This window comes from Arabidopsis lyrata (genome assembly GCF_000004255.2).
Source record: "Arabidopsis lyrata subsp. lyrata unplaced genomic scaffold ARALYscaffold_6, whole genome shotgun sequence".
Taxonomy (NCBI): Eukaryota; Viridiplantae; Streptophyta; class Magnoliopsida; order Brassicales; family Brassicaceae; genus Arabidopsis; species Arabidopsis lyrata.
The window spans coordinates 3,417,358-3,426,415 of record NW_003302550.1 but is presented as its reverse complement, the minus strand read 5'-3'; the positions used below and the strand labels follow the sequence as shown (position 1 = coordinate 3,426,415).

Genomic DNA, 9,058 nt, shown 5'->3' with positions numbered 1-9,058 from the left:
GAGAATTAGAGCAGTCAAAATAGGTCAAAAACCGCGGGTCGAGCCCACATCATCTCACTATGGGGCAGATTTGGGAAAATATATTAAACCCGCAAATAAGCGGGCCACATGGATTAATTCGCAGTGGGTCATAGGTTTAATCGGTTTTCATCGTCCGCGGGTTGGCGGATCAGCCCGCATATTAGTATTTATTGATAAAATTATAATTTATTCAACATGTGGTAATTTAAACAAACTTTTAATAGTATTTTGATTTATTTATTTATTTTAGTAGTATTTTAAATTTTGGTTACTTTAAAATTATTTAAACAAAATCCATGGACAATCCCGCAAACAAAGATGGCTTCACTAGCAGTTTTACTATCGGAATTAAGACGGTCCACCAGCGACACGAGGCGGTTGTTGAAGAGTTCAGCCATCTCGTTAACCGCCTCCACACATTCACCTGGCGGAGCCGCTCGGGCGGCTACTTGGTCCGGTATGCAACCCAATGGACCCACACCGGCTATTACAAATTTCCTAAACCCCTTTCCGTACAATTCCTAAACAAAAAATGTATAAAACTCGAATTATAGAGAAATAAAGAAAATGGTAAAAGATGCATGAATTAAATCAGACTTACAAGGAGATGAGTGGTAGAATTGGAGAGAAGGAGGTCGGCGAAAGAAGTAGGGTCGTAAATGGAGCTAGTGAGAAAAAGCGTTGGTTTCAGATAATTGTTAATGTAGTCATTGTTACCCAATGACACCACCACCAAGGACTTTGCCATGTACTCTTTTACTGACTCTCTCCTCATGCTCCTGAAGTTACTATGTGTGTACTAGATCTATGCGTTTGTACAATGGGAGAGTGCAGCGAATGTAAAGAGCATAAAGTAAAGACGACGCAGAGATTTGTTAACGGGGTTCGGTTAACAACCTACATCCCCGGTACCTAGTCCAGAAATCATTCCACTAGAACAAGATTGCAAATACAATTGCGTATGATAATACATCATAACTATGCCTACCATTCTTTTCTAGATGAACTTTGGAAACAGTACCAAGCCACGCATGTCTTGACTACCACCCGGCAGCACCGGTGCATCACCGTCTTCTCTAACGGCTGCAGATTCCAAAGGAATACCACCAACAGATCTTCATCTGACTTGGTGGGGCGACGCCACACACGCATGTGTGCCTCTTTCTCAAATATACCATAGACGCGCAACCTTTCTTTGTCACGGCAGCCATCTATATATACTCAAGACAAAACCCTAAGCTCCAAATATTCTCGCAATCTTTTTTCCTTGATTCGAAAGTATCCGAGCCACCACTAAAGGAAACATCACGTCTCCAATAGAATCACGCCACGTCATATTCATTTCCAACTTGATTCTTCCTGCGTTCAGTTATCCTGTTGTGTTACACAGCTGCTGCCTGTGGAACACAACTCTGATACTTTCTGTTGATACTCTTGCGTCACACAGATGTTTCAATACCTCTGTTGTTGTCTGCATAAAACTCTTGTGTCACACAGACGTCCTGTTATCATATCACCTCTTGAGCTGTGCCATCATCTTGAGTCTAACAACCAGTTACAAACATACCTTCAATCTCCCCCTTTGTTACTGGGTTTTAGAACTCAAGCTCACCTTGTACCTTGTAGCTTTGATGATCTTCAATCTTCAATACTATCTCAGAATCTCTCCCTAAACTCTCATTGCCTCTGTTGTGATTCTGACCGAGTGTCCATGTTCCAACTGTCAAAGCTACACAACTCAACATCACAAATATACTAACATTCTCCCCCTTGATGGCTGAGTTGTAGCTCACATGATCTAGCATCTCCCCCTTGATGGCTGAGTTGTAACTCACATGATCTAGCATCTTCATTCTCCCCCTTTTTATCTTAGTTTGAAACTCAAGCAATTAACCATACAGGAAATACCAAGAAAAAATCTCGATGCTCCCCTTGTGACCAAACTGCTAGCTTCAATCTCATAAATGCAATATATCGCCCAGACTTCATCTCCCCCTGCTTGAGTGCACAACTAAAGATAAAACTTCACATTAAATGGGCATTTTCCTTTTGCCTGGATGTTAGAGCATGTTTAAACATCTGCTGAGCCCTGTAGACACTCATAATTGCCTTCGACTTCTCTGAAATTATGCAAACACATTCTCAGGATCCACTATCAATCACTACACCAGAATCCTAACAGAGGGCTTGATGCATCACTTGTGTAAACAAGAACAATTAAAAGCACTTTCAACAGCTAGGTACAATAGCGTCACCTGTGAAACATAAAATATCCCAAATGACACATGTTCCATCTTTGCAGCTGCATAGTAAAACAGGATTTCCACACAAATAAAAACAGCTTGTGACTGCAACATAAAACAGATGAACTGACTTTAGAAGAATCTGCTTCACCATCAACAAGAAACCGCTGTCGCCAATAGGAACAAGATCTAAGCCTGCCGTACACACAGAACAGTCACTTCTGATGTGGTAGCAGTTCTAAGAACAATTTGCAGAAACAACTTCCAACAGCTCCAGCCCGTCTTATGACCCAGCTTGTAGAAAAACCATCAACATCAGCTCTTCTATTAAACTGCTCTCACCTGTAACCAAAACAACATCTAGTGTATGGAAATATCTTCGATCTCTTCTTTCTAGCTCGGTTTAATACTCCAATCACCCAATGAAACCAACACAAAAACCACCAGAAAACCATACTTCTGCTTGAAAGCAGCGTTGAAGTAAAATCCAGATTAATCTACCTTGAGACAACCAAAACACAACATCTTATGTGCCCAACAGTGAACCAGTGTGGATAAAACAGGCGATTGCAACTTCTGCAATAGATGTTGTTTTAGTATGTGATACGTCCGAGTTCAACAAACACAAGAACCTCATATAAAATCCTTTAATTTTAAGCACTAGAGCAACACGACTTCTTGAATTTCAATAGCGATGTCCCAACTTTCACCTACAAGACACTTCAGCTTCCTGGGCTAAAACTTAACCGGAGTTACTCAACTCTGAGTATTCTACCTCAGATTGATCCCGACCAACATCTCCTTGCAGATGTCACTTAAGCTAACCTTGCAGAACTGAACCGGAGTTACACAACTCTGGTATGTTACCTCAGATTGATCCCGACCATCTTATAATATTAGTGAAAGTGAATCCTTCTCTTGAACTTCAACAAATGAGTGCTCTTACTCTTCTTTCTTCTTTCAACGAACATGGGTATTCTTGTTTAAGCGCAGTTATTTTCATCCATTAATGCTCCTGCTTTTCTAAGAAACATCCTTTCACCAAAGGAGTTCCATAACAAGGCTTGAACACAATACACTAAGGTTCTTTGATCAACAGATATCTAAGCCCATTCCACAGAGACTGAATCAACAAACGACCTTCACATGGTATCTGAACAGTAGCCCTTATGCTCATCGAGCCAATTCCTTAAAAACATCAAGCATGAATATCACAAGTACCTTGTAATTTGCAGCGGAAAAAACAGACTTCAAAACTCCGAATTTTGAATCTTCAATATGTCTTTGATTTTGATGTTCATAATCTTGGCTTAATCTCTCCTTGCAGCATTTTCCAGAAATATCTCAGTTTTATTCCGCTTGCGAGATGTGCCCATATGTCGTTTCATTTTCTCTCTTCTTCAACTGCCACTTTAGTGAGACGACACTCACCGACCAATCTCAATTTCCCTCTCACTGAGATTTCTCTTTTACTTCTTCACTTAGTCGAGTCCAAAAAAAAACATATTTCCTTTTCTCTGTTTGTTTCTTCTTGACAGCAAGAACACATACATTGACCCATAGATTAAGACTCCAAGAGTTTTTCTCCCCTTCTTCTTGACAGCTTCATGAATCAAAGCCAGCCACAATCCTACTTAACAAGTTTCGACTCTTTCCGGTGATCCTGCAGAATTCCACGATACTTGTCTCGATCTCAAAACATGGAGTATAAATAAGCTTCAAGAGAGATATCAAGTCACCAACAACAATCCACACTCTTCTTAAACATCCACACAAATACTTTCTCCATGACGTATTTCTTCGTTACTCTTCTGAATTGTTCAGGGACCATACTTGTTCATACTTCAACTCCATAGACATTGTTTAAAAGCACCCACTGATCCACTTAAACTTCTTCTTTGAGCTTGTATAGACTTCATCAACTTGCACTGACTCTTTTCCACAAACAAGGAGCTCTTGTACTGAAGCATCCGTAACTGTTTGATTAACGGCATAACCGGAATAGCAAAACAACCCGGAAAATTATGAAACATTGTGGAAAAATCAACCACATTCATACGGAGCCACAGGAGAAAGCGGATCAGGATTCGAGTTTACGGTTCGAAAGTTATGGCCAAAATCTCAACACAGATCCGGAATGATACGCCCTGCGAACAACCAACTTTGAAAGCAAATTCCTATCAAACCACAATGAACCAGAAGAAGATATTGATAGCATTGGAGAGATCTCATTTCCAAGATTCCAGAAAATCTTTAAATGCTCAAATCAGAGGTCTATGGCCAAGTCAAACGAAGGGGACAAAGTCAGATAAAAAACCACTTCATCAAACATCAGCTTCATCAAATCTGTTTTGATGCAGAACACAAAACGAAGTAGCAAACCAACCCAGAAAATTCTGAAAATTGGTTGCAGGACCAACATCAGACATACGGAGTTACAGGAGAAGACGGAACAGGATTTGGATTTTTGGTTTGAAACTTATGGCTAATTTCCCATGACAGATCCAGAATGACATAATCTGCGAGCAGCCAACTTTGAGGACGAATTCCCATCAAACTACAAGGAAACAGAAGATGGTCTTGATGTCGTTGGAAAGATCTCTCTTTCAACATTCCAGAACATCTTTCAGAAGCGAAATCCAATGTTGGTAGCCAAAGAAAACAAGGACGAAAATATCAACCTTGAGACATAAAACTCTCTGAAACCTGAAACCTTTGAGACATAAAACTCTCTGAAACCTGAAACCTTTTTCTCATCATTCTTTGAATATCCACAAGAACCAGCAACATCTTTAAGAACCCATATTCCATTGGCTCCATCTTTGATGCATCTTTATTATGAAGATCAAGAACCATTGTTGGCGTCATGATCAAGAACAAACTTCCCTTTCTCTAACCTCTTTGCTTTTTCCATGAAGCTTCTTGCTCTTGGTTTCAACAGTCTTCTCCCCCTTGTTGATTGTGTGTCTCAATAAAAGCCATGACACATACATCAACACACATCCATTAAAACCCAATGCTTCTATAAAAGCAACACCAAAAGAACGTAGCTTCAGAAACAAATAATATGGCCAATCAATTAGTTATCTCATTGTATCACTTTCAATGAGCTGACTTCCAACCACAATAACCCTCGTAGAGTCATGAATCATGTTTCTGAATTTTCTTGACCAAATCATAATCTCTTTGTGAAAATTAAGCAAACCAGTCTTCAATTCAAGGAACAAAAGAAACCCATGATTCTTCAAAACTCTGGAACCTCAACAATTCTAAAGCAGCCCAAACCATCAAGAAGGCTCAAAATCCAGAAACGTCACCAACAAACTCCAAACATGACATCAGTCCTCAAATCACAGCATCAAACCAAGCAAGAGAAATATGTCAAGCTGAGAATCTCAATTTTAGATTTTTATCCTTTGCGAAGTTTGCGACCACTCTTTTAGACGAAAAGCATTCACATCCTCTCCTCCTTGGGACTTCTTCTCCGAAAGTGACATAGGATGTGATTCCAAAAACCTGAAATTGACTTTAGATCAATAGCAGCAAATCTCCCATGGCCATTCCTCCTGACAAGCGACACTAGAACCAGATGTAACTCCAGTCATTGCTACTGCATTTTCGACGATGTAACCTGAAAAACCAACGGAAATCTCCACCACCGACATGGTTGTCGCTGCAAGCATTGAAGCTTATTTCTTCAACCAGACTCACACGTGTTATTGAACATGTGGACTAAGAAGGAATTGACCCATCTTCTAATCTCAATGCTGACCCAAGTTTCAGATCAGCCCATCAAACAACATCAACATGAGACCAATAAAACTCATCTCTTCACATCTCCGATAACTTTAACAAGGCTTTCTTAGTATCAGGATACGTCGGCCAGCAGTTTCTACGACGGAACCAAACACTAATATGCAACAGAGATTTTCTCTTTCATGGTGGCAAGAAACACAAACGCTACTCTCCTTCTCTGATCTCGAGGCTCAAGTCGACTTATAAGACAGTTCCGGCAAAAGCCGTTTTTCACCGGCGTAGTACAAAAACCGGTGAGTATTCATCACCACAAGCTCTTTTATTTTCATCTTCCCTCTCTGGTAACTACAAGATCTCGCCTAAAGCTCATTACGATCCAAAAAAAACTTGAAGCTTGCTTCTTTCTTTAAACTCTCTAAGTCTCTCTTCTTCACCAATAACAAACAACTGGACGCGGGGTATAATTCGATCAGCAACTCAAATTTCTTGTGACTTCTCTTTACCATCGAATATACGGAAGCTAGCGAAACTTCTACAGCTTTTTCCTTAATCTCAAAACAGGACTTCACTTTCAAATTAGGCACATCCGGCAAGAGTAATTGTCAATTTCTTGAATAACAATCTGATCTTCCCAACCAGGTTCACACGTGTGCAATCACCAAACTTAGCAAAACCTTCACACAAAGAACCTTCGAGACCCTTTGTTGCGCTTAGAGACTCAAAACACGTTTCCAACTCTTCTTCTCACAATAGGCTTTTTCTGGGGCTTTATCAAAATTAAATAAGATACTGGGCCAAAAATCCCAAAACCGGCCCATGATGAAAATACTCGCCATCTTTTTCTATCTTTCCCGACGAGAAGAGAAACACGAAGATTCATGTTCACAGCCCTGCAATTTCCGGTGAACTCAATATTTATTCTGCCTCCATCATCCACTGAGATAATCTTGAGACCTCAAAATCTCCAATTCTCTTTTCTTCTTCAATCCCAAAAGCAATTTCAGAGAAATTCAATCGTACTTTCAGCAAATATACCTTCTTTTTACCCATCTAGCCACACAACCAAGATCTAACCTGTTAGAGATAGTAATCTCAGATCGGTTTCCCGCTCTGATACCAATTGAAGTTACTATGTGTGTACTAGATCTATGCGTTTGTACAATGGGAGAGTGCAGCGAATGTAAAGAGCATAAAGTAAAGACGACGCAGAGATTTGTTAACGGGGTTCGGTTAACAACCTACATCCCCGGGACCTAGTCCAGAAATCATTCCACTAGAACAAGATTGCAAATACAATTGCGTATGATATATAATACAGCATAACTATGCCTACCATTCTTTTCTAGATGAACTTTGGAAACAGTACCAAGCCACGCATGTCTTGACTACCACCCGGCAGCACCGGTGCATCACCGTCTTCTCTAACGGCTGCAGATTCCAAAGGAATACCACCAACAGATCTTCATCTGACTTGGTGGGGCGACGCCACACACGCATGTGTGCCTCTTTCTCAAATATACCATAGACGCGCAACCTTTCTTTGTCACGGCAGCCATCTATATATACTCAAGACAAAACCCTAAACTCCAAATATTCTCGCAATCTTTTTTCCTTGATTCGAAAGTATCCGAGCCACCACTAAAGGAAACATCACGTCTCCAATAGAATCACGCCACGTCATATTCATTTCCAACTTGATTCTTCCTGCGTTCAGTTCTCCTGTTGTGTTACACAGCTGCTGCCTGTGGAACACAACTCTGATACTTTCTGTTGATACTCTTGCGTCACACAGATGTTTCAATACCTCTGTTGTTGTCTGCATAAAACTCTTGTGTCACACAGACGTCCTGTTATCATATCACCTCTTGAGCTGTGCCATCATCTTGAGTCTAACAACCAGTTACAAACATACCTTCAATCTCCCCCTTTGTTACTGGGTTTTAGAACTCAAGCTCACCTTGTACCTTGTAGCTTTGATGATCTTCAATCTTCAATACTATCTCAGAATCTCTCCCTAAACTCTCATTGCCTCTGTTGTGATTCTGACCGAGTGTCCATGTTCCAACTGCCAAAGCTACACAACTCAACATCACAAATATACTAACAGCTCCTACTGATCTCCATTAATGTCTTTTCGAAGTTCTCCACTTGTCTTCCCATGCTAAATCTCTCTCCCTTCATCCATGCATATGCATGCAACCACATCTAATTTATTAGAGTTTTTTTTGGGTTATTAAATACTCATATCTCGTAGGCAAAAGCATTTCATGCACCCTATCAAAGTCGCTCGACATTAAATACTCTTCGTTAGTTTTATTGGTTGAACTCTTCCGGCGGACTTCATGCACCCCAATTCAGTTTTTTTTTTTTTTTTACTTAGCCAAAGATAAATTTCAATATCGAAGACCATGCGTGTGCTTATTAACAAAAAGCATAGCACAAATCAATTATAGGTTTTACTTTTGGAAATTTCGAACTTGGATTCTTTATGTGAGTACTCAATCGATAAGACCAATTTCGTTAAACAAAATTTTTGATATGATGAACTAACACGGTAAAAAAAAACATATCCTATTTATTTCAAAAATGTTTTGAACAATTAATAAAAATAAACATTTAGAAAGAAAAAAGAAGAAGTACCAGATGTCGACCGGTTTCCTCTAAGATTCCTCCGGCAGCTGAGGCATAGTTCACTCCCTGGAGAATATCCACTCCTCCGTCCACCGTGTCCATAAATGCGGGTATCTCCGGCAGCCCTAGCAACTCTCCTGCAACCATCCACATCCATCCCCATCAATGGCGGACCCAGGATTTATTTTTACCTGGGTCATAGATATTTTTTTAACATGTAAAAGAAGAAAAATTACACAAAAGTGTAAGAGGGAAGGTTTGAACTCGTTCAAAGGGGGTGTCAATAATGTGGAATTTGCCAACTGTGCTAGTATCTCTTTAAAGAATCGTCTGCATTAAATGTTATTTGTAGATTTAACCTGGGTCAACTGACCCACCTTTTTCCTTATTGGGTCTGCCACTGATCC

The 9,058-nt window shown here is 40.1% G+C and overlaps 1 long non-coding RNA gene across 1 annotated transcript; it reads right to left on the bottom strand.

The window, feature by feature from the left end:
* Positions 1-4,783: 4,783 nt before the first annotated feature.
* Positions 4,784-9,058, bottom strand: LOC9309433. Its single transcript, XR_002331325.1, has 3 exons — positions 8,661-9,058; positions 5,011-8,195; positions 4,784-4,977 (listed from the first exon to the last, which is right to left on the bottom strand). It is a non-coding gene; the product is annotated as an uncharacterized LOC9309433 (long non-coding RNA).